This window comes from Tachypleus tridentatus, chromosome 6 (assembly GCF_004210375.1).
Source record: "Tachypleus tridentatus isolate NWPU-2018 chromosome 6, ASM421037v1, whole genome shotgun sequence".
In the NCBI taxonomy this organism is placed as follows: Eukaryota; Metazoa; Arthropoda; class Merostomata; order Xiphosura; family Limulidae; genus Tachypleus; species Tachypleus tridentatus.
In genome coordinates, this window is record NC_134830.1 from 150,049,116 (window position 1) to 150,076,814 (window position 27,699).

Here is a 27,699-nt window from a genome sequence, read left to right on the forward strand (position 1 = left end):
TGTTACAAAAATATAATAAATTACTCGTTAGCTTATCTGTTGTGTCACCAGAGGACACCTTATCCTAAATGGTGTCTTTCTGTATCTATGACAACTACCGATCTAGAAAGTAGCTTAACAATTCACCATAAGACTGTATTGGTATAAGCTATAATGCTAAAATTCGTTTATTCAAAGTTTAGTACTTTCGGCTGAAAGCATAATACTTAAATATCAAAGTAATGAGAGAAAAATTTCAAGCAAGTAAGTTATTAAGTGTAAACTTAACTTTTAGCAAATAGTAGTAGTACTAGCAGTATTATTTATCAAAGTTGACTTTATTTTATAATTATATGTTGTAATACTACTAATAGTGTTATAATTACTACAAATCTACTTATAAATATATTTCACAATAGTGTATTTTGTATTTCCCTGCTTCACTTCAGAAGAAACTGATATCTCTCACGTCACATCCCCTAACGTCAATACCGACAATATTTATTAGTAACCGGTAAAAATAAGAGGTGTGTGTGAAGGTGGCTCATTTGTGTCTTTGATGGACGAGAGGTAAAGGTGAACTATATTCTAGAAACATAAAGGTACGTTCTCCAGTACTAGGTTGTGTATGGATTATATTTCTACTTCTAATTTTTCTTTAATTAATTATTGTATGATCATATGTTTTATTAAATGTACACTATAGTCTGTGTTGTGCTGTATTATGATAACATTATTATTTTTAGGATGTACACTATAGTCTGTGTTGTGCTGTATTATGATAACATTATTATTTTTAGGATGTACACTATAGTCTGTGTTGTGCTGTATTATGATAACATTATTATTTTTAGAAATGGATTATAAAATTTTGAGTATAATTAACTTTTTTTTTTCAAATTTGACATTGTGCACGCTCAAACAGAAAGTTTTAATATTAGTTATTCTGAGGAATTGAAATTTTGGGAAAGTTTATTATTATTATTATTTAACCACCAACTATACCGAATAGCCTTAGTTTTAATATATGTGCTGTATGATTATTATTGTACAAACAGGATCAAAATTTTATGAATTTTTATTGAATAAGAAAAACTAATAGTTGATAAATCTAGACACTGAATGTTATTGGGTTTATATCTTTTCTCTGCAGTTTGATAATATTTTTAATTTTTAAATAATGGGAATGTTGTAGGTAGCAGCAGCTTTGATGACAGCTGTCATTTAAAGGTGAGGAGTAAGATAAACAATGCTTCTTGTCCATGCTGTTATAAAAGACAAGTTTTTAATGACATTTTATCATAGTTTAATATTTATGCATAAAATATTTAACTTGTTTTCTTTAAATACCTTTGGTGAATTAATATGCTATGCTTTTATTTCTTGGTGCATTTTGATGTAATATTGTATTTTTCTATTACACCAGTTTAGATTTAAAAAAAATAAACATTTTAGTTCATAGGATTTATAAATTTATTTCTTTTATCAGCAGTTATACAAACAAAGAGGTGAGTTGTTGAAATATGTGTTTATACCCTTATTTCAAATTTATTGATTGATTTTTATAGTTTAGTTTGTCATCTTTTTCTTGCTGAGTATAAAAGAAACGTATCTACAGGGTAGCCCATAAGTCCCTACCCATCCATATTGTGTCTAAATAGCATTATAATACTAATGATGAGTTGAAGGCAGCTCTTACTGCAGCATTTGGGAACAATAACCCCTGCTATGTTGAGGAAAATGTCTTACAGAACATGGCGTTGTATAATATTATGCAGCGAGAATGAGGGACAGCACACAGATACACTGGATACATAAGATATATGGATGGGTAGGGACTTATGGGCCACCCTGTATATTTTCATAAATATGAATTCCTACCATACGTCCACTGCATTTTAGTGAGAAATTATTTTACCATTACTGAAACAGCAAAAGAAAGATTGACTTTTGAAAAGTTAAGACACGAGCACCTTTTTCCTTCCTATTTGCTAAAGTAAATTTTGTTTTTGTGTTATAAGTTATATAGAAATTCAATAATATTCTGATGGTTATAGTTCTGAGTTTTGAGGACAATTGGTGGTTGTACCCTTACTGATATTCTGAGTGACTTGCATGTTTATGATGTTTTTGTTTTTCACAGATGTTTGGGACACCAGTTTTTGTGACAGGTGGAGCTGGGTATGTTGGATCTCACACGATTCTAGTGTTGCTGAATGCTGGCTATGAAGTTGTGGCTATAGACAATTTCGTTAATGCCATACCAGGTAGATGGTTTGTTTTATTTGGAACCTACAGAAGTAATTAGTTTATTTTTCCCCAGTTATCAGATATGGTTGTAATTTGGTTGATTTATCTTTTATGAAACTGTTGCTTGCTATAAAACCAATTTATTGTCTCTTTTAATGTGGGCTTAAATATTTGCACCATTATCATATTATAAGGGGTAATCTAATAATAGAAGTTTCTGTGTTCACCCATCATTCCTAGTGTTGCCATTTTAAGATATAATAGATTAAATCTGATGATAACATAGCAGATGTGGAAGAGTTTGAAAATGTTCTACAATAATTGACTCATAGTATATTAATAAGGTATGATATGTATCTGATTCAGTTGTGTAGTTCACTATTTGGTGTGGGGAAGGGTAGCAAATTATTGACTTGTTGGGAGGAGGTGTTTTTTGAGTGGTGTTAATCTATTATTGTAGTATGATACGATATACTTAACACCAGATACTTGATGACTGGGGTATATATTTGAAAATGTGTATTTTTTGTTATTCTTTTCTCATGGCTGATGTCTTCCAGTTGTAACTGTCCAGAGTGTTTTCATTTCTCACGGCTGATGTCTTCCAGTTGTAACTGTCCAGAGTGTTTTCATACCTCACGGTTGATGTCTTCCAGTTGTAACTGTCCAGAGTGTTTTCATTCATCACGGCTGATGTCTTCCAGTTGTAACTGTCCAGAGTGTTTTCATTCCTCACGGTTGATGTCTTCCAGTTGTAACTGTCCAGAGTGTTTTCATTCCTCACGGCTGATGTCTTCCAGTTGTAACTGTCCAGAGTGTTTTCATTCATCACGGCTGATGTCTTCCAGTTGTAACTGTCCAGAGTGTTTTCATTCATCACGGCTGATGTCTTCCAGTTGTAACTGTCCAGAGTGTTTTCATTCATCACGGCTGATGTCTTCCAGTTGTAACTGTCCAGGGTGTTTTCATTCCTCACGGCTGATGTCTTCCAGTTGTAACTGTCCGGAGTGTTTTCATTCGTCACGGCTGATGTCTTCCAGTTGTCACTGTCCAGAGTGTTTTCCTTCCTCACGGTTGATGTCTTCCAGTTGTAACTGTCCAGAGTGTTTTCCTTCCTCACAGTTGATGTCTTTCAGTTGTAACTGTCCAGAGTGTTTTCCTTCCTCACGGTTGATGTCTTCTAGTTGTAACTGTCCAGAGTGTTTTCCTTCCTCACGGCTGATGTCTTCCAGTTGTAACTGTCTAGAGTGTTTTCATATCACTTTAAATATTCCTACATTTCCATCTTTTTGTTCAGTAATGTGTACACAAGTTGACAGTTTTTGAACTTACGATACTTCACAGATCCAATAAAAATAATTAAAATTCAGGTGTTTAAGGAAATCATTGGTAACTTAAATCATTGACAATTTGTATTTTCTTTGTTCCCTTGTTTATTAAGTTTCATTTGACATATGTTTTCAGAATTATTTAGAATAGTTATATTTGTGATGTGTACAAAATTTGTACACTTGTATTAAATGGGTGAAGTACATAGTGTTAAACTGTTTAAGAAATAACTAATTTATTTTTATTATAGTAACACGTTATTATATTTTGTTCAGTAAACAAAACCTACAGTGACATCAGTTGAAAATTAGTTTTAAATATTAAAAGTGTTATTTGTGAAATTCCTGAGATCCCTATGTCCTGTTAACAACAATCTGGATAATAGAAATAATTAGCATGTACATCCAGAGAATTGATCCTGATGTCAACCAATGTTATAAGATCTGTATTACTTACTAGTATGGGGAAGGGGGGAGGCAGTGTGGTGGTTTCAGAAATATTTAACCAAGCTTTAGTATTGTTATCAAACATATGGCCGTACTCCACACTTGTTCACTGTTATCCCCTCTAAACTGGTCACAAGTGTTACATTGAGAAATTAGTACACATCTATGTGGTACCCTATCCATGATATGGATTCTCAAGTCTGAAAGTTAGTGAATTATTTTAAAAAGCATGAATATCAGTTAACATGTAGTTTATTTCTGTTATTTGTACTTCCTGGTAGTTACTGAGACCATTAGGAATATGCCATTTAGTCTAGATCAATACTTTAACAAAATGTTCTTAATGTGTAATTAAGAATCATTTTAAAGATAAAAAAAGAGAAACTTTACGTTTATCAAAAAGTGAGTTATTACTCAGTAAAGGGAAACTTTAAGTGTGTCAAAAAGCAAGTTATTACTCAGTGAAGAGAAACTTTAAGTGTGTCAAAAAGTGAGTTATTACTCTGTAAAGAGAAGCTTTTAAGTGTGTCAAAAAGTGAGTTATTACTCAGTAAAGGGAAACTTTAAGTGTGTCAAAAAGCAAGTTATTACTCAGTGAAGAGAAACTTTAAGTGTGTCAAAAAGTGAGTTATTACTCTGTAAAGAGAAGCTTTTAAGTGTGTCAAAAAGTGAGTTATTACTCAGTAAAGTGAAACTTTTAAGTGTGTCAAAAAGTGAGTTATTACTCAGTAAAGGGAAACTTTAAGTGTGTCAAAAAGTGAGTTATTACTCAGTAAAGAGAAACTTTAAGTGTGTCAAAAAGTGAGTTATTACTCAGTAAAGGGAAACTTTAAGTGTGTCAAAAAGCGAGTTATTACTCAGTAAAGAGAAACTTTAAGTGTGTAAAAAAGCAAGTTATTACTCAGTAAAGAGAAACTTTAAGTGTGTCAAAAAGCGAGTTATTACTCAGTGAAGAGAAGCTTTTAAGTGTGTCAAAAAGCAAGTTATTACTCAGTGAAGAGAAACTTTTAAGTGTGTCAAAAAGTGAGTTATTACTCAGTGAAGAGAAACTTTTAAGTGTGTTAAAAAGTAAGTTATTACTCAGTAAAGAGAAACTTTAAGTGTGTCAAAAAGCGAGTTATTACTCAGTAAAGAGAAACTTTAAGTGTGTCAAAAAGCGAGTTATTACTCAGTAAAGAGAAACTTTAAGTGTGTCAAAAAGCGAGTTATTACTCAGTAAAGAGAAGCTTTTAAGTGTGTCAAAAAGTGAGTTATTACTCAGTAAAGAGAAACTTTAAGTGTGTCAAAAAGCGAGTTATTACTCAGTGAAGAGAAACTTTAAGTGTGTCAAAATGCGAGTTATTACTCAGTAAAGAGAAGCTTTTAAGTGTGTCAAAAAGCGAGTTATTACTCAGTAAAGAGAAGCTTTTAAGTGTGTCAAAAAGCAAGTTATTACTCAGTGAAGAGAAACTTTTAAGTGTGTCAAAAAGTGAGTTATTACTCAGTAAAGAGAAGCTTTTAAGTGTGTCAAAAAGCGAGTTATTACTCAGTAAAGAGAAACTTAAGTGTGTTAAAAAGTAAGTTATTACTCAGTAAAGAGAAACTTTAAGTGTGTCAAAAAGCGAGTTATTACTCAGTAAAGAGAAACTTTAAGTGTGTCAAAAAGCGAGTTATTACTCAGTAAAGAGAAACTTTAAGTGTGTCAAAAAGCGAGTTATTACTCAGTAAAGAGAAGCTTTTAAGTGTGTCAAAATGCGAGTTATTACTCAGTAAAGAGAAGCTTTTAAGTGTGTCAAAAAGCGAGTTATTACTCAGTAAAGAGAAGCTTTTAAGTGTGTCAAAAAGCAAGTTATTACTCAGTGAAGAGAAACTTTTAAGTGTGTCAAAAAGTGAGTTATTACTCAGTGAAGAGAAGCTTTTAAGTGTGTCAAAAAGCGAGTTATTACTCAGTAAAGAGAAACTTAAGTGTGTTAAAAAGTAAGTTATTACTCAGTAAAGAGAAACTTTAAGTGTGTCAAAAAGCGAGTTATTACTCAGTAAAGAGAAACTTTAAGTGTGTCAAAAAGCGAGTTATTACTCAGTAAAGAGAAACTTTAAGTGTGTCAAAAAGCGAGTTATTACTCAGTAAAGAGAAGCTTTTAAGTGTGTCAAAAAGTGAGTTATTACTCAGTAAAGAGAAACTTTAAGTGTGTCAAAAAGCGAGTTATTTCTCAGTAAAGAGAAACTTTAAGTGTGTCAAAAAGCGAGTTATTACTCAGTGAAGAGAAACTTTAAGTGTGTCAAAATGCGAGTTATTACTCAGTAAAGAGAAGCTTTTAAGTGTGTCAAAAAGCGAGTTATTACTCAGTAAAGAGAAGCTTTTAAGTGTGTCAAAAAGCAAGTTATTACTCAGTGAAGAGAAACTTTTAAGTGTGTCAAAAAGTGAGTTATTACTCAGTAAAGAGAAGCTTTTAAGTGTGTCAAAAAGCGAGTTATTACTCAGTAAAGAGAAACTTAAGTGTGTTAAAAAGTAAGTTATTACTCAGTAAAGAGAAACTTTAAGTGTGTCAAAAAGCGAGTTATTACTCAGTAAAGAGAAACTTTAAGTGTGTCAAAAAGCGAGTTATTACTCAGTAAAGAGAAACTTTAAGTGTGTCAAAAAGCGAGTTATTACTCAGTAAAGAGAAGCTTTTAAGTGTGTCAAAAAGTGAGTTATTACTCAGTAAAGAGAAACTTTAAGTGTGTCAAAAAGTGAGTTATTACTCAGTAAAGAGAAACTTTTAAGTGTGTCAAAAAGTGAGTTATTACTCAGTAAAGGGAAACTTTAAGTGTGTCAAAAAGTGAGTTATTACTCAGTAAAGAGAAACTTTAAGTGTGTCAAAAAGTGAGTTATTACTCAGTAAAGGGAAACTTTAAGTGTGTCAAAAAGCGAGTTATTACTCAGTAAAGAGAAACTTTAAGTGTGTAAAAAAGCAAGTTATTACTCAGTAAAGAGAAACTTTAAGTGTGTCAAAAAGCGAGTTATTACTCAGTAAAGAGAAACTTTAAGTGTGTCAAAAAGCGAGTTATTACTCAGTAAAGAGAAACTTTAAGTGTGTCAAAAAGCGAGTTATTACTCAGTGAAGAGAAACTTTATGTGTGTCAAAATGCGAGTTATTACTCAGTAAAGAGAAGCTTTTAAGTGTGTCAAAAAGCGAGTTATTACTCAGTAAAGAGAAGCTTTTAAGTGTGTCAAAAAGCGAGTTATTACTCAGTGAAGAGAAACTTTAAGTGTGTCAAAAAGCGAGTTATTACTCAGTAAAGGGAAACTTTAAGTGTGTCAAAAAGCGAAGTTATTACTCAGTAAAGAGAAACTTTAAGTGTGTCAAAAAGCGAGTTATTACTCAGTAAAGAGAAACTTTAAGTGTGTCAAAAAGCGAGTTATTACTCAGTAAAGGAAACTTTAAGTGTGTAAAAAAGCGAGTTATTACTCGGTAATATCAATTTAATTATGAGATTTGTTTCTTAATGAATAAACATTTAGTTCCTGTTTTTTGTTGAGGTAATTGTGTTCTTAAGAGCTACTTGTTTGTCACCAGTTGTTCATGTTTATTGAGATAAACAGCTTCTCTGCAAACATAAAGGTGACAGTCAGAACAAATGTTACAGGAGCTGACGATGTACAGATGGTGGATTATTACGTATATGGGAACTAGTTCCTGAATTATGCAGGTGTTGAACACATACAGTGATCAGTAATAAGTGAGTAGATACAGGAAGATCCAGTGATATGAAAATAAACATGGACAGAGAAGATATTATGAGTTTTGAAACAATACACACATTTTTGTATTATTTGTAGAGCTAAGTGATTAACTCAGTTAATTAATATATTAGATTACGTATCAATTACACAAACATGATTAGTTCACTGACATTACACTTAAATTAATTAATGAAAGTTATCGACTGATTTACAATAAGGTTTCTGATTTTTGCAAGTCTTCAAACAATAAAAGTAACTCCATTGTTTTCATGTTGTTCAGTTGAATTCATTAGTTTTATGACTCATGAAAATGATGAAGTGATTGGAATCGGTGTTACTGGTTATTTCTCATGTGAGAACAATCAATTAATAAACTCTATGATTAATTTACCATGAAATTCTATTAATTGTTCAGCTCTAATTATTTATTACACTTTCCTATGATGGGAGTAAGTGTATTCTAGACAAGTGCAGATATGTATAGGAAACAATAGGCACAGAGACAAGTGAAAGTAATATGTGAGGGTATTAGTAGGTTGTTTCAACTCTGTCCTACTACAGAGCATGTCATAACTCATGTTTTGTGTTCTTCATAGTTTTATGTAGCACTATTACTTTGTATAACAGTGCTAGAAAGAAACTTTGCTCCTTGTGAATGAATAACATTTTACATAGAAATGTATTTGTTTAGAAATAAAGTGTCCATAATTTCAGTTTTTGGAGAGAAAATTTAAAATATCTTACGTGTAAAGTCTGATTATGATGTACCCTAGGAGAGGAAACTTTGTTTCTCTACTACAGTAAATATAAAACCAATATTTTCCATTAAGACATTATTTGAGTCATTGAATACCAAGTGCATACATAGTTAATGTTGCGCAAAAGTAGATAACATTTTAACTTGAACATTACATATAGCATTTGGTGTGTACTTACGTCTACTAACACCAGTGTGTTTGTGTACTTATGTCTACTAACACCAGTGTGTTTGTGTACTTACGTCTACTAACGCCAGTGTGTTTGTGTTCTTACGTCTACTAACACCAGTGTGTTTGTGTTCTTACGTCTACTAACACCAGTGTGTTTGTGTACTTACGTCTACTAACACCAGTGTGTTTGTGTACTTACGTCTACTAACACCAGTGTGTTTGTGTACTTACGTCTACTAACACTAGTGTGTTTATGTACTTATGTCTACTAACACCAGTGTGTTTATGAAAGAGAAATATCTTGAATTTAGTTACTGAACCAAAACATGGTAACAGCATGGTAAAGCTACCACCTGGATCAACTTTTATCTCCACTATGGTTGCAACATCTGGCAGGTTCAAGTAACGGTGTAAGTGTCAAGCAGGACCCACACATTGACTGTTTCTGAACGTATCATTTTTATCTGAGGTTTTTTTTGTTAGTATTATTCACACATTAACTTTGCTGCACTTCTCTAATATTATCAAAACTGTTTTTCACCAACCATATTCATGTAAGACTCATAGTTTACAGGTAGAATGATTTAAAGCCATTTTCTCAGACCATTTGTTAATAATATGTTTAAACAATTTCTGGGGAGAGTGAAAACATGAAAAGTTTCAGAACTGAAATGTTTGAGGTTCAGACAGATTGAGACTTCTGAAGAGTTTTTCAGATGTTGTTTCATTAAACACTAATTTTACTGTTTTGTTAGAGATGTTTAAATATTTGTCTAACGTGAAAAATCAAAATGCTGGTCTAAATATCCAGACAAAACAAATAATATTTTTTACAAAAGGCTGGTCTAAATATCCAGACAAAACAAATAATATTTTTACAAAAGGCTGGTCTAAATATCCAGGCAAAACAAATAATATTTTTACAAAAGGCTGGTCTAAATATCCAGACAAAAACAAATAATATTTTTACAAAAGGCTGGTCTAAATATCCAGGCAAAAACAAATAATATTTTTACAAAATGCTGGTCTAAATATCCAGACAAAAACAAATAATATTTTTACAAAAGGGTGGTCTAAATATCCAGACAAAAACAAATAATATTTTTACAAAAGGCTGGTCTAAACGTTTAATATCCAGACAAAAACAAATAATATTTTTACCACTTAGTTATGTGATATAAAAAGACGTACATTGAGTCAGAAAGTATGCCATTTCTTATCATACAGAGGAGCACAACTAGAAGTAGGTTACTAGTGAATGGGAACGGTCCTATCTGTGGAACAAAAGAACACATCAGAACTGATCTAGACTCGTAAAAGAACATCAACAACTTGCATGCAGAAAATAAAAACAATTACTTTAATTCAGTCAGTCAAATCTCCACAAAGCACCTGTAGCGACAGGGAGAATTTGATTACGACTAAAGATAGCTGTTAAGCACTTTGTGATTACATGTGATGTGCACTTTTAATGATTTTCTTGATACAACACTTTAACGGGTCATCATTCTTTTCATTTTGCTGACTTGATGTTCTTTTGTTTTATATTTTGGACACTTCAGTTTATTGGAAAAATGATAACAATTTTATTGTTATGTCCAATACTTTTTACAGTGGTCATCTACAGATTATCTCTATGGGTTATCTGATTTATGAAGTCAGTATTTTAAACCAAAATGTTTATTTAGAGAAGCTTAAGGAGTGTATTTTAATTGGACTTTTTGTCTTCCTATGTTAAGTTATTAACACAGTTGATGTGCTGTTCAAAATGTTGGAGAAGAGAGGTAATGTAATTAAGAGAGATTTGAACATTATCCTGTGAGGACATTTCATATTATATGTGTCCACCAGATGTTTTCTTCCATTCATCTGTACTTTACTTGATTTTTGTAAAATGTGTACTATCAGGAAGCTGTTATGTTTATGAGGTGTGATTAGAAGAAGGACTTTGGTTAGCATTGTGAACGATGTAATAACTTGAGAAGTGAGACGTTAGTGTCTGTCAAAACTGTACACTAATGTAGTTGTTCTGTTATTGTTTCTAGACACCTGGTCAAGGTGACATAAATGTATTATTCTAGGACAATAAAGTACTTGAAAGAGAAGTTTCAAGTTCCTTTCTTATCAAACATGATAATAACTTCATATAACTTTTGTTTAACTAATTAATGACAGGTGGCTGATTCAGGTAGATTAAAGAAACCACTTGTTAAATCTTTCTGTTTTCAAGGAAAAAAAGGTGTTTATAAGAACAATACAAATTTAGATCATGTATATAGATCATGTACATAGATCATGTATATAGATCTGATATTGAAGATGAAATCTCCATATGTACAAATAAGTGGTGGGCACTGAACATGTTTGTTTATTTATATGCAAAAACGGCTCGTTTGGGTTGAGAAAATATTTTACATAGAAGAGCGAACAACGTTTCGACCTTCTTCGGTCATTGTCAGGTTCACAAAGAACGATGACCGAAGAAGGTCAAACGCCGTCAGCTTCTTCTATGTAAAATATTTTCTCAACCCAAACGAGCCGTTTTTTGCATATAAATTTCTCAACAAGTGGGTTTCTCGACATCACTGATGTTTGTTTATTGTTTTAACACTTACATTTACAGATAACTAAAGTGTTTTTATTTCTTTGGAAAGTTATAAATTTATTTTAGTAGAGTTACTATATTAAACATAAGTTTCTAACTGTATTAAGTTAAGTTATGATTGTATACAGGTGTATGCCAGTAAGTTGTGATTGTATACAGGTGTGTGTCAGTAAGTTGTGAATGTATACAGGTGTGTGTCGGTAAGTTGTGATTGTATACAGGTGTGTGTCGGTAAGTTGTGATTGTATACAGGTGTGTGTCGGTAAGTTGTGATTGTATACAGGTGTGTGTCGGTAAGTTGTGATTGTATACAGGTGTGTGTCGGTAAGTTGTGATTGTATACAGGTGTGTGTCGGTAAGTTGTGATTGTGTACAGGTGTGTGTCGGTAAGTTGTGATTGTGTACAGGTGTGTGTCAGTGAGTTATGATTGTATACAGGTGTGTGTCAGTAAGTTGTGATTGTGTACAGGTGTGTGCCGGTAAGTTGTGATTGTATACAGGTGTGTGTCAGTAAGTTGTGATTGTATACAGGTGTGTGTCAGTAAGTTGTGATTGTATACAGGTGTGTGTCAGTAAGTTGTGATTGTATACAGGTGTGTGCCCGGTAAGATTGTGATTGTATACAGGTGTGTGCCGGTAAGTTGTGATTGTATACAGGTGTGTGTCAGTAAGTTGTGATTGTATACAGGTGTGTGTCAGTGAGTTATGATTGTATACAGGTGTGTGTCAGTAAGTTGTGATTGTGTACAGGTGTGTGCCGGTAAGTTGTGATTGTATACAGGTGTGTGTCGGTAAGTTGTGATTGTATACAGGTGTGTGTCGGTAAGTTGTGATTGTATACAGGTGTGTGTCGGTAAGTTGTGATTGTATACAGGTGTGTGTCAGTAAGTTGTGATTGTATACAGGTGTGTGTCGGTAACTTGTGGTTGTATACAGGTGTGTGTCGGTAAGTTGTGATTGTGTATAGTTGCAAGTCAGCGAGCTAAATGATTGAATTTTCAACTAGTTAACAGTAAAACCAAACTGATACTTGAGCTGACCTTTGGGTAAACAATGAAAGAAAAATTAGTAAGGTTGATTCCTAGTATGAATAACATTCTTATGATTACTTGTCATAATGTTACAAACTGTTTCCCAATGTTCAAATTTTCCAGGTAAAAATGGATCCATTCCAGAAAGTTTACATAGAGTTCAGGAGCTTACTGGAAAGTCACTAACCTTTTATAAGATGGATTTGTTGGACAAGGAAAGTCTGGAAAGTATCTTTTCCAAGGTATAATTGATTTGTACACACAATTATATTTGTAAGTGATTTTCAAAAGAACTTGTTTCAACTGCTGTTATTAATGTTTTTATTTAATTGAGGTCCTACTAAGAGAATTTTTATAGCTAGTAATGATAGGGAAATAATATATTTATATTTACTGTTCCTTTGTTTTTAATATTTATTGTGGGTATATAACATGTTTTGATAAAAACTTTATGTATATATTTATATATATTTGTTAGAAGATTTTCTGAGGAAATTGTGGTGAAAAGTAAGGGTGCTAGTTATTATGAAGTTCCTAAATAGCTCTATAATTGAAGGGGATTTTGTTTTATACAAATACTAAACATTGTCTCATGCTAAGAAAACAGTCATGTGATAAAGGCAGTTAAGTTGCAAGTCGTGTTCGCAGTCAACATTCAAAACAAATGGGTTTATGTATATGTATTTGTAGCAAGTTTATAACTTGTGTATAACAAGTAGTGATTTTTATAATCTTTTTTTAATAGCACAAATTCGAATGTGTTATACATTTTGCTGCTTTGAAGAGTGTGGGGGAGTCCTGTCAGATTCCCCTGGATTACTACCGTAACAACATTGGGGGGACCATTAATCTCGTTGAGGTGAGTTTCATTGTCCATTATTATATCAACTATTTCACTCCTTGCATAGAGGACGTACTCCACTATCCATTACTGTATCAACTATTTCACCCCTTACATAGAGGACATACACCACTGTCCATTATTATATTGCCTACTTCACTCCTTACATAGAGGACATACACCACTATCTATTATTATATCAACTGTTTCACTCCTTACAGGGAGGACACACACCACTATCTACTATTATATCAACTATTTCACCCCTTACATAGAGGACATACACCACTGTCCATTATTATATTGCCTACTTCACTCCTTACATAGAGGACATACACCACTATCTATTATTATATCAACTGTTTCACTCCTTACAGGGAGGACATACACCACTGTCCATTATTATATCAACTTTTTCACTCCTTACTTAGAGGACGTACACCACTATACATTATTATATCAACTGTTTCACTCCTTACATAGAGGACGTACACCACTGTCCATTATTATATCAACTATTTCACTCTTTACACAGAGGAGATAACCACTATCCATTATTATATTTTCTACTTCCTTACAGGGAGGACATAACCACTGTCCATTATTATATTAACTGTTTCACTCCTTACATAGAGGACATAACCACTGTCCATTATTATATCAACTGTTTCACTCTTCACAGAGAGGACGTACATCACTATCCATTATTATATTAACTATTTCACTCCTTACTTAGAGGACGTACACCACTATACATTATTATATCAACTGTTTCACTCCTCACAGGGAGGACGTACATCACTATCCATTATTATATTAACTGTTTCACTCCTTACTTAGAGGACGTACACCACTATACATTATTATGTCAACTGTTTCACTCCTCACAGGGAGGACATACACCACTATCCATTATTACATCAGGTAGTTAGTATCTGTACTTTTTCTTGGGATTTGTTGTTCAGCTAATAAATTATTTTTCAATTATCCATTACATGTCAGTATACTTCATTTAGAAAACCAAATACAGTAAAATGCATGTGCATATAACAACAATTTTCAAAACATATGTATTTCAACATCAAATGTGTAATATTTCTTTTATCTGACCACTCCTAGATATGTCTGTTTTTGGATTAAAATATTTAATTTCTCTGCTGATAACAAGTACTACTTTTTTAAAGGTAATGAAAGAGTTTGGTGTGAAGAACATTGTTTTCTCCAGTTCTGCTACTGTGTATGGTGCTCCTCAGTACCTTCCACTTGATGAAAAGCATCCAGTGGGAACTAGTTGTAAATGAAACCCGCACGGCAGAACTAAATACTTCATTGAAGAGATACTGAAAGATGTTGCTAGTGCTGAAAAGGTAAGTTTTGATCAAATTATTAGTTTTAAAATAATCAATTTTATTTATTTTTATTTTTCCAGGAAAAGAACTGAACTGAATATTTCAAAGATATATTTGTTACATGTGTGTGTGTGTGTGGTTTATATTGAACAACAGTTGTGAACAAGCTGGTTTCATTTATTCTTTTCAGTGTTAAAGTTATTTTCTAAGGATAATTTTCTCCAAATTTAAGTATGAAAATTGGTTTTGATGTAAACTTTAACAAAGGTCACAAAAAATTCTAGATATAAGAATGACAGACAAAAAAAATCAAAGTATGTTTTTTTATTACCAATATTTCTTTTAATACCATTTGGCTAAAGGAATTTGTATACTCATATTGTTTGGCTGTGGGTGGTGAGCAAATTGAGGGAAGACTAAGTATAAAATGTAAGCACTTTTTTCGTGGTGGGTTGTTGGGAGGGGCTGTAGGCATGACTCTGAATGAACGGGGGAGAGGAGTGCTTATACTAAGTGAGTTTCGAAACCCCCAATATTTTATACAGCAAGTAAAGTGTACTTTTTTTACATTTAAACTGGAACCTTAAACAGGGGATGCAAAATTGTTAAAGGTTTGAGAATAGGTTTCTACTTCTTAGAAATCATTAATATTATTAAAAGTTTTCCATTTTGAGCAACATTTCAACATAACTGTTTTAGTAACATGGCACAGAAACAACTGACTAGTTCACAACATTTAGGCTTAGGTAATCTATAAAACATTTTCTTTCTTAAATTTTTGAAGCTTTCTGTTTTGTACTAAACTACTATACTTGATTATAAAGTCACATTTTTTTTGTAAGAGAGGTTTTGATTTCTTTAAGGTAAGTGTTCACAGCTAACCTTGTAGTGGGAAGCCTCGGATACCGTGAAGAAAGTTTTCTTCGTGAAATGGATCAAGGCATTACATGAAGAGTTAATCAGTTATTCTCTTTTAATTTGCAGTATTCTGATTGTATGTCTTCATCAGATTGTGTTGGTAAATGAAAAACTGGACACAACGAAAAAATTAGGCCAACAGTTAGTTTTACACTTAGGCTTCACTTATTACTAACTTTTCTTGCGCCTAAACTTATTTCTTTGGATTCACTGTGTAAACTACCATTTTTACCAAATGTGTATAAAATTGTCTGTATCCATGAAATCTTCAAGTATTTCATTTCATAATAAAGTAATTTATTATTTGTGGAATTTGTACCTTAGAATGATCTCAGATTCTTTAGTCATGCAAATGTTACTGAATATGTCTTCTAATACAGTTAACTAAAATACACTGTGCAATTTTAGGGTTGGAAGGTTATTCTTCTGAGATACTTTAACCCTGTTGGTGCCCACGAGTCGGGTAAGATTGGGGAAGATCCTCAAGGAATTCCCAACAACCTGATGCCGTATATTTCCCAGGTGGCTGTCAAACGACGTCCTGAGCTCCAAGTGTTTGGAAATGATTTCAATACGCCTGATGGCACAGGTAAAAGCTGAAAATTTCTGTTTTCTGTTAACCTAGAAGTATGAATTTAAGAAAAGTCACTGTCAACAGGAAACCTTTCACAAGGTTAGCTATGAGGTTCAAATAACTTCCAACATGAAACCCTGTCACAAGGCTAGTATTTCTGTTTATCAAGGACGTGATATACCCTTCTGTTGTTAAGGATGTGATATACCCTTCTGTTGGTCAAGGATGTGATATACCCTTCTGTTGGTCAAGGATGTGATACACCCTTCTGTTGGTCAAGGATGTGATACACCCTTCTGTTGGTCAAGGATGTGATATACCTTTCTGTTGGTCAAGGATGTGATATACCTTTCTGTTGGTCAAGGATGTGATACACCCTTCTGTTGGTCAAGGATGTGATACACCCTTCTGTTGGTCAAGGATGTGATACACCCTTCTGTTGGAGGATGTGATACACCCTTCTGTTGGTCAAGGACGTGATACACCCTTCTGTTGGTCAAGGACGTGATACACCCTTCTGTTGGTCAAGGACGTGATACACCCTTCTGTTGGTCAAGGATGATGGTCTGATGATGATTACAACATAAGGTGGTACAGTACACTTTAATATGAGTAGAAGTGAGAGATTTTTCTTAAAATTTGAGGTGTAAGCAAAAATGTTTATGGCAGTGGAAGAAGATAATAACTATTGTGCTGAAAAGGTTCTGTTTAAAGGATATCTCTTCGTTTTGTGAGCCTGAAAAGGTTCTGTTTAAAGGATACCTCTTTGTTTTGTGAGCCTGAAAAGGTTCTGTTTAAAGGATATCTCTTTGTTTTGTGAGGTTTTACTCGTGCAGCATTCCAGGGCTCAGTGATGGTCTTGTTTTGTTCAAGATTCGAGTTGTCTATTTTATTGAGTATCTCTTACTTTATAGATTGTTATTTTGTAGTTTCTGTGAGTTTTGTCTTTATAGAGAACATACATCACTATCCATTATTATATCACCTGTTTTCTAATTGTTTTGTCTAACATGACAACAACCTGTTGCCACCATCATCAGAGATTGGCTCTTCACCTTCCTTTTGTTTTTACCTTGAGGTCATCACCAGAATTCGACTTGCCAAACCTGTTAATGAATCAGTTAAGATTGTAGAATAGTACTGGGAATTTTTTTGTTTATCTTTCATATCAGGTGCACTGAGTCTCTACTCTCTTGTTAGTCCTGCAGAGCTGTAACAGCTCCTTCTAGTGGTGGTCACAAGTACTACTTAGTCTCTATATATGTACTTAAGTTTCCCAAGCTAGTTCAAGGCAATACAAATAAAGAAAATAACATTATTCAAACATTTTGAAAGAACATTTAATGATAATTCCTTTGTAAGTAAACTTAATTTAGAAAATAAATATATTTGAGGGCTTACAGATTGTGAGTCATCATTATTATTATTAGTATTCTTTGACAGGGACCTTATGTGGACACTTAAACGTTAAGGTTAAATTATGTGACTCGTTGCATCTTTCTAGTCTCTTGAATATTTATCAACAAATAGTAAAATATTATTTTTAGTACAAAACACATGAATTTGTTAGTGTATTGTCTAACAAGATATGAGTGTTGGCCTTAAAAGATAATACGCCTGTTCATGACCACGTGTTTTTAACTAATACCTGATGTATTAATGTTTCTTACAGGAGTAGTGAATAATGTAATTGGCATTTCAAACAAAACCTATGATAATGATGGATAATTTATAGTCTGTAATGCAGTAACAGTTCCTACAGGAGTAATGGATGATATACATAATATACAATGTTTATTATTGTAAGGTTATTATATAACATATGATATAACATACCAACTTTTACAGTTGTAAGCTGTATTAATACTGTTGTTTTACAGCTGTAGGCTGCATTAAAACTGTTGTTTTACAGCTGTAAGCTGTATTAATACTGTTGTTTTACAGCTGTAGGCTGTATTAATACTGTTGTTTTACAGCTGTAGGCTGCATTAATACTGTTGTTTTACAGCTGTAAGCTGCATTAATACTGTTGTTTTACAGTTGTAAGATATATTAATACTGTTGTTTTACAGTTGTAAGCTGCATTAATACTGTTGTTTTACAGCTGTAAGCTGCATTAATACTGTTGTTTTACAGCTGTAAGCTGCATTAATACTGTTGTTTTACAGCTGTAAGCTGCATTAATACTGTTGTTTTACAGCTGTAAGCTGCATTAATACTGTTGTTTTACAGCTGTAAGCTGCATTAATACTGTTGTTTTACAGCTGTAAGCTGTATTAATACTGTTGTTTTACAGCTGTAAGCTGCATTAATACTGTTGTTTTACAGCTGTAAGCTGTATTAATACTGTTGTTTTACAGCTGTAAGCTGCATTAATACTGTTGTTTTACAGCCGTGCTGCATTAATACTGTTGTTTTACAGCCGTGCTCGCATTAATACTGTTGTTTTACAGCTGTAAGCTGCATTAATACTGTTGTTTTACAGCCGTGTCGCATTAATACTGTTGTTTTACAGCTGTGCTGCATTAATACTGTTGTTTTACAGCTGTAAGCTGCATTAATACTGTTGTTTTACAGCTGTAAGCTGCATTAATACTGTTGTTTTACAGCTGTAGGCTGCATTAATACTGTTGTTTTACAGCTGTAGACTGCATTAATACTGTTGTTTTACAGCTGTAGGCTGCATTAATACTGTTGTTTTACAGCTGTAAGCTGCATTAATACTGTTGTTTTACAGCTGTAAGCTGCATTAATACTGTTGTTTTACAGCTGTAAGCTGCATTAATACTGTTGTTTTACAGCTGTAAGCTGCATTAATACTGTTGTTTTACAGCTGTAAGCTATATTAATACTGTTGTTTTACAGTTGTAAGCTATATTAATACTGTTGTTTTACAGCTGTAAGCTGCATTAATACTGTTGTTTTACAGCTGTAAGCTGCATTAATACTGTTGTTTTACAGGGGTGAGAGATTACATACACGTAATGGACCTTGCAGAAGGTCATGTGGCTGTTCTTAAAAATCTTGATGCAATGAAAACCTGTTTGGTAAGTTTGAAACATCTTATGAGACATTAAGTACTGGAAGGATATCACGTAATAACGTTTTTTCGTAAATTCTCTTCAAAACGTTTACTTATGAAACATGTTTATAACCTTAAAAGTTGTACTGTTTCTGTTGTCCTACACCACATTTTGATCAAGTGATATCATTAATGTTATTGAACTTTTGGTCCTCAATCTTCAATATTTGATTACATAAAATGTTTTTAACAACTAGACTTACCTACTTGCTAATTTTGGTTCTAAACATATTGATGTTTCCCACAACTTTCACGAAGGAATGAGTAATATGGAAGAGTTATTATAAAATAATGTTCTACGATAAGTAACAGTACCAAGAAAATGCCTTGTAAGAGAATGTAATTAATACAAGCAACAAGTATGCCCAGCTGATAGCTCCCATGCATATATTGCCAAGTGTGTAACACTCTATTAATATCTGTCGTGATACGTTGCATTTTCGTTGTATGTAGTTGATAAAATCTAATTTTTATGCTACAGAAATAGGTCAGAGTGTTTCTTTATCAATTTTGTGTATAGTCTTGTTTATAAGAATTCATAGAAGACAAGCTAGAAGGGGTATGGTTATTTTTATTACCAGTTAAACTTCATGTTTGCATGTTGACATTACCTATGGGTTTCATTTTTATTGATTTCAAACTATATTTGTTTTTTGTTTTGTTTTTTCACTTACGTTTACATAAAATTACCCTTTGTCATTAGTAATTATTTTCCTTAGTTTTTCCCAACAATTTTAGATTGAGAACCTTGTCTACTTGTTTATTTATGTTTTGGTTGATATCACTGTAAGGAGTAACACTATTAAAGTATCTGAATATAGCTGAGAAAAGTGAGATTTAATCAAGAAATTATATTGAAATGAGTAAGAAAATCTTCTGTGGCTTCTCTAATTGTATTGTGATAACACAGTAGAGGAGAATAATTCATCTTCTCATTTTCTGAATTATTATAACAGTGTTAACTAGTAATACTTGGTGGTACTTTATAGTCTGAAACTTTCATTTTTGTTAGATATACATAACTGTTCATTTTAAGTTTAATAGAAGAGCATTAATTAGTTTATATTTATCAGTGTTAAAGTAAGTTGTATTTAGAAGCATTAGTTATGGCAAGTTTGGTCATGTAACTGTTAATAAATCATTTGTTGTGAAATTCAACCTTTTGTATATTGTTATATCCTAGTATCTTGTAGTTTGCAGAAAGTTCTAGGCCTTAGTTAAGTTAGTGAAAGTAAGAAAAAGTGAGTGAGAGATTTATATTGTGTTTGTAAGTTTATCCATAAAGTGAGTATAGTGGCAACTTTCGATGTGTAATAATCATAGATTATATTGTAGTAACAGAATAAAGGAAATTACTTCATTTTGTCAGTTGGGTTTGAAAGTAACTGAACTATTCTGCATGGACTTTGATGGAAAAAATAATTATTTATAGCTATGTATATAATTTTGGTACACTATTTGGTAACATAAGGGAATTTATCACCAATTGTATTGTGATAACACAATAGTGAAGAATAATTCATCTTGTCATTTGTATTCTGAAGTAACTGAACCAGACTGTGAGGAATTTGATGAAAAAGAGAAAATTATTTAAATTTCTAGATATAACTACAACAACTAATAGTGTAACACATTTTTTACATACATTTTACTTGCTTTGAATACATTCTTTTAAAACAAGTGGATTGTATGCTGTCCATTTCTTGTTGAAATTTATTGCCAACAAATTGGAGGTACCCACTATAAATAACATGTCACCTTTATCAAAGCTGTCAAGTTAAAAAATGGTAATTTGTGACTCAACTAGAAATGCTAATCTCTGACAAACTCAAGGTTTTGGTGTCGTAGTACTGTCACTAGAACAGTCTGTTCGATATTTTCTTTAAATGGGAGATAATAACCTAGTAGTTTGTAGTTGAGAAGTGTTAGACGTGCTTTATGTAAGTAAAAAGTGTCTTTATTAAGCAGATTCAATATTTTCTTTATTGAATTTTGTTCTCTTTATTTTCCTTTTGTTTTATACTTAAACTGTTAGTTTTACTTGTAAAATTCTTCTATTTTCCATGTCTTTTATCGTAATCTTCTTTACAAGTCTCTTTCATCATGATGACCTGAAGTTTATTTGTAAATATGCTGCTTCATAACTACAGTTATAAACCTCTCTGTAACCTAGGCTTACAACTTAGGAACAGGACATGGTTACACTGTCCTGCAGGTGATTAAAGCTTTCGAAGAGGCAGCAGGAGTCAAGATACCGTACACTGTAGTTGGAAGGAGAGTTGGAGATCTTGGCTCATTGTATGCCGATCCATCATTAGCTGAGAAAGAGCTAGACTGGAAAGCAAAGAGGTCTCTAGTTGAGATGTGTAAGTTTGTTAGTCTTATCTGTAACTGTGTGAGCCTTTTTGGCAATGTCTTGGAATCTCATACTTTATAAGTGTTCAGTAATCACTTGGAGCGAAGTTTGGGGTTCCAACCTGTGCTTGAACTGAGGGAGAGCAGAGGAGAATGCTGTCTCCATTATTAACATAAAGAAAGAAAAACATACCCTTGCTAATAGAAAGATAAAGTTATGACAGTCAACTGCCTTTTTATAAGAACGTGCACCTTTGAGTAGATTTCCAGAGTTGTTAACGTTTGTCGATTCGTTAAAGAATTACAAATTCTAATTTATCAAATGTAATACATCATATTCAGTTGAAATCTGATAAATCTTATCGACTTCAGATATATATTTGAAATCAGTGAAGAATGACACAAGTCTTATAAAACTGGACAATTCAAACATTGTCAGCGTCCCCTATATTTTGTTTTCTAAAGCTTTTGTTTATAATGATCAGTTACTCAAAAAATTAAAATTAAAATGATGATGAAACATCTCATTATTTTCATCAGCCTTAAACCTGTTCTGTTGACATGTAAGTGAAAAAACCAAACAGTGCATTACGTATTTTATGAGACAAATATAAAATCACATCACTTCTCAGTATAGTATTAATCAGAATATCGACTCACACTGAAGCAGTGAGGGTTTTTCTTTTTTGTATCACTGCAGCATTGTGCAAGTGTGAATAGAAAACGTCTAATGACTCACTTGGTGTAGTTCTAAAAACATATTAGACAGTTAAAGAATGGTTAGTGTGTATCTCACGACAGCTCGTATGGGTATTACCACTTTTACTAATAAAGTAGAGAACAACGTTTTGACCTAAGAACATTGTTTTCTGCTTTATTAGTAAGTATTAATACCCATACCAGCTGTCCTGAGATACATTTTTACATCAAATGGGTTTCTTGTCATCATGAAATAAAGGTTGAAATACTTTGATTCCCTGGTAGGTTTTTCAGACATTAAATTATGATTATTTGATTTGCGAGTGCAAGAAAACAACTTATCTGTACACGAGAGATCTTCGTGCACTCCAATATGTTTAATTTTTAAAATAATTAAATTTTGTCTTTAACACAGAGTGATTATAAGTCAGAACATGTTTTGTTACTTGAGACATTTAAGTGCAAACCCTTATTTGTTTATTCCTCAATTTGATTATGAATCAATATTTTATTTTTACTCTCAATGCTTGTCCTTCTCCAACTCCTGGATTAATTAATTAATTTTGGGCAGGTGCCGATACGTGGAGATGGCAGTCTCAGAATCCAATGGGTTTCCGAAGTGAAACTGCTGCTGTCCAGGATATCTAAAAACACCTGAATGTGCACTTTAGACGTGTGATTCCTTCACTATGTGCAATAAGAATATGTTTTTCTTTTGTTTCTTATGAGCATTTTTTTGTTCATAGATAATTGTTGCTTAATTTATTAATGATTTTTAATAAGTTAATTTTTCCTGTTTTTTTGTTGTTGAATAATGCATTATCATATAGGTTAATGTAGTCATTTTTGTTGGATTTTAGCCTAACATGCATCTAGTCTATTTATTATTTGACTTTAGTCCCTACAACAAATGTATTTATGTTTGATTTATTTTTAATTGTTACCAGTGATAATTATTATGTTGTTGTGGGCCATTGTGTCACTTCCATCTTCAGTTATTATGAATCAGAAATATTGAATGTGTGCTACAACAGAACTGACTGATTTGTCTAGAGAAATTTTCTCCATTTCTACACCCAACTTTAACCGAGCACACATGAATATGAATGATACAGTTTTAGGAAGTCAAGCCCTGTAATGATAACAACAACAAACAAAATCGGTTCTTGTTATAAGAAGTAAAATGGTAGCTAGTAGTTCCTACTGCAAGGTTGTAATAAATCTAAACTAATTATTCAAGGCTTTCATGAAATAAAACAAAATCAGGCCATATTCTGTGAAAAACATCTATAGGCTATGAACATACAAGCCATACTTGTGTAATATACAAAGTGAATTTCTTTTAAGATTTACTAAATAACATGTAGACATGTTTTTAAATATAATATACATATTTATATATATTTAATTTACTTAAAGGTAGCTGTAGTAAATTGTTTTTACGTACTTTTAATTTATTTTGAGATTATTTAATGGGGATTCTACAGATCTAGAGAGAGAGAGAGATATTAAGGTTTGTAAACTGAAGCTCAGTTGTAATTGTTTTTTTTTATTCTGAAATATATTATACGTGCAAGAAATAAGGAAAATAACTTGTTGGTTTTTGACTTTATTTTGTTACAACTTCAGATTTGAGGAACTAGTTTGTGTTTTTTGTAAAAGATACAGCATATTTCACACACGTTTAGTTGTTTTTAAATATACTTTGTAAAACTGTGGCAAGGTTTTTCATGTTCTGAATGACTGTGTAACTTAGGATTTATTTATTATAATTTTGTTTTGTCGATACTTAACATAATTAAGGTTTTGTGAATGAAAAAACGTAGTAGTAGTTTTCTTCTACTGTTTCCATTTTAAATTTCTAGATACAGTTCTGCTCTCTACTGGTGATTTGTATTTTATGGGCTAGTTTGAAGGTTAATAATTTGACAAAGCTATTCTTATATTTTGTTTCAAAAATTTATAGTATAATTTACATTACAGAGTGAAAATAATTTATGGCAGTAATATGTACTTAAATGACCAAAAACACAAGTTGGAAACTTATCTTTTAGAGTTACATTTTCTAAAAATGTAGCATGGTGGAATCCAAGAATTCATGGTTTGTGTTCTTTAGTCACAGAAATAAGCCATGTATTAAAAGGTGGTGGAAAACCCACTCTTGGATAAGAGTAGCCTAACAGTTGGCAATGGCTAATATCAATTAACTATCTTTTTCTAGTATGACTGTTCAAAATTAGGGATAGCTACCCCATGCATAACACAACACAAGAATGCTTTTGGGTTGTGCATTATGGAACATATGCTTTCTTTCTAATATCATAAAAAAATGTGATTTGTTCCAGGTAAATATTAAGATGTGCTAAAAATCATATTTTGTTCACAAGAGACCAATGTAATTACTAACTGTCACTGTCAAGTTATAATTAGGCCTAGCGAGTCTGATAAATAAGAAAAGAAACATGTGAAAGTTACAGTTAAAATCTATAAACATATTCTCCAAAAACACGAAGAATCCTACAAAGAATATTTTGATAAAACAGATATTGTAAGTCTAGAATTATTTGGTTCTGTAACATGCCTGTTTCATAGCACTACTTGCCATATTTACCTGATACTGCATTTCAAATTATTTTAATAGTTTCAGAATTAACATTATGCCTATGTAAGTACTCTGTAGTCTAATAATTAAAAATCATTTTTTAAAAAACTATCTTCTGATATTAACAGATAAATACTGATGGGTTTTTTTCTATTACATATGATAAATATTTTTCCTTTTAAAGCAATCTGAAGAGATGGAAAATAGTTATTTTACCAACCTTTTTAATGGTTGTTTTTTTCCTTTTGTAATTAAGATGTTTTTAAAAATATTCATACTTCCACAAATTTCACAGGGATGTTTTTTTAAAATTAATAATAGTTAAAAGTAGAACACTGGCCATGAAAACATCACTTATCGTGGAATGATCTACCCTAACTACCAGTGCATGATATGTTAATAGTTTAGAGACAGCTTGAATGGGTAACAAATGTAAAATGACTGCAGTCTTACTAAACTTAAGTTAGTAAATAGTTATCTTCATTATTCATTCAGGGTATCTCTAAACTTACTTGTCTCAGAGTTGTTTCTTCATTATCAAATAAACTACATATTAGCTGTAACTGTTGGCTGTTTATCAATGCTTAAAGATCAAAGTTGAAGGTGATAAGATGGTCAATATAGCTTCTTTAAGGTCTTCTCTAAATATCCGTGTTAACAACCAATCTGTTCTTTATCTCTTTTTAAACCATGAAGTTCTTTTTAATGGTTGATGCTTGGTAATATATATCAAGATACTTCAATGTTGAAGGGAGTCTAGAAATTGCTTCCTCGAATGTTTGTGTGCATAATCTTATATTTTTACTGAATATCTTGTTTGTTAAAAATTAGGAATTAATTCTAAAACTAAAATGAAACAGACCACATTAGAACCAATACTAGCAAGTGTGCTTTCACACTAAACACTTAGAATATTAATTATTTCTGATGTATTCAATAAAGTATTAAATCTATAGAAATGTACTTTTTCTATTCATCATTTTAAAATAAATATATACTTGTGTTATAAATTCTGAAGTAATTGGGCAAATAAACAGGATATGTGGAAAGTAACCATCTGTACCATAGGAGGTTAAAGTTCAGTTAACTTTTAGTGTCTTGAAATTAATAGTTATTTATTACTAAAATACAACCTGTTTTAAGTTTAATTTTTTAACACTACACAACTGTAATTTTATTCATTGAACACTGGGAATACTATTTATTGCTAATAGTTTTAAATTCTGCTCTATCAGCTGATGAATTTTATTGGATAAAACCTTTTATTATTTTCTCCTTCTGGTGAAAACTAAAACGTAAGTTTTATTATAAAGTCGACAGCCTGTGAAGCAGTCTTGTACTTACATGTCTTTATTCTACTGATGTGCATTAAAAATAAGTTTTTGAAAAATTTCAAGCTATGTTTTACTATATTTTAATTTATTTTAATATAAAATATATGTTTTCACCACAAGAGCCTGCAAAACACGTGTGGATGGTCGGAGATCATGTTATGTTTTTGTTTACACCAGTTGCTTTTATTATATAACCTCTTTAATGTTCCCTTACTGGGATTTGTGCAGTTTTTATGATAATTATAATGTGTGCCATTGTATTCTTGGGAATTTGAGAAACACTTGATTTGTGTGGAGATACTTTGTTTAAACACTCTCAAAGTTTGAACTTGAGATGTACATGTTGCTTTTTTTCATTTTTCTTGTATCATCAATGTTTTGTTTTAAACTAGTCTTTACAATGTAAGGTTGTAAACAGTGAAATGTGTTTTACTATTATTTACTATTATTACAAATGATTCCACAACTTTTAATAATTGTTGTAATCTTTGTTGCAAAGTGAAAACCTTTACACATACAACATACTTTGCAAGTTATTATCACTTAGGTGCCTGTAACCCATGGTGTTGAGAACAAACAGATTCACTTTTGCAGAACACTTAAGATAGCTATTGTTCACCTGTTGCCCTCAAGTTGTCGTATTTAGTTTCTTGCGGTGGTGTACAGTGTTACTTAACATTCAACAGGTATTTTGAAAGCCATTATTTAATGCTATGTTCAAATATCCATTATCCTGAAACAAGGCATGTTTTTAAAGTTCTAACATAGCTGTTTTGTTTTTCCTACAAAAAGTTTGTCTGTGAATTACATACAAGTTAAAAAAAGTACAAATTATAATAGACTTTAATGGTGTTTTACTGAAATCTTTTGTTTTTTATCATAGCAGAAATAAATTTATTGATGATTGATATTTTCGTTTTTTTCCTGCCTGTTGATTTATCTGCCCTTGTTAGGAGCTGGAATTATTTTTACTTCAGAACACAGCATTTGTATTTTGGGATAAAATGTTAAAAATATGCCCATTGAAATATTTCACAGAATAAATGCCTTAAATTTACAGACAATACAAAACAAAAACAGTTTTGATGTTTGACAAATCAGTTTATTAAAACAAACAATACTACTTTAAAAGCATATATTCTAGAATTTGTGGGAACATACGGTTCTAAAAGTACATGTTTCTTAAATTTGTTTCAAGATAAAATATTCTGGAAGTCTTTTCTGTCTATTGGGCCTTTACTTATTGTATGGTGATAGAAATGAATATTTCTTTAGTAAGATATTTTGACAAATTGCTTACGTCTGAATAACTAAAAAAGTTCTTACACGTAACGATAACCACATTTATCAATAATATGTAACATATGCGACAGAGACATCTTTCGAATTATAAATACATGTACAATTAATTCATGTATGTAGCTAATTCATAATAAACGTAGCCAATAACAACCCTTTAATTACTCGAACGTTATTCAAGTATTTTTATCTGTAATTATGTTATTCATGGTGACTTTGTTTATCCAAATATTAACAGGTTTAATTAGACTATATTAGGAATATCAAACCTTTTTTTTTCCCTTATCATAAACAGTAAAAGTTAAGTTGTTCAAATTTCTATGTACTTCAGTGTGAGGTTAAGAGGTAAAATCATAACGCACGACTCTAAATTT

At 31.9% G+C, this 27,699-nt stretch overlaps 1 pseudogene across 1 annotated transcript; it reads left to right on the forward strand.

Annotated features, from left to right (window-relative positions):
- The first annotated feature begins 69 nt into the window (after positions 1–69).
- LOC143254017 (UDP-glucose 4-epimerase-like) lies at positions 70–24,241 on the forward strand (annotated as a pseudogene). Its single transcript, XR_013029930.1, has 10 exons — positions 70–243; positions 429–581; positions 2,123–2,246; positions 12,396–12,514; positions 13,018–13,131; positions 14,298–14,480; positions 15,789–15,969; positions 18,916–19,001; positions 21,210–21,402; positions 22,662–24,241. The product of XR_013029930.1 is annotated as a UDP-glucose 4-epimerase-like (transcript).
- The last annotated feature ends 3,458 nt before the right edge of the window (positions 24,242–27,699 follow it).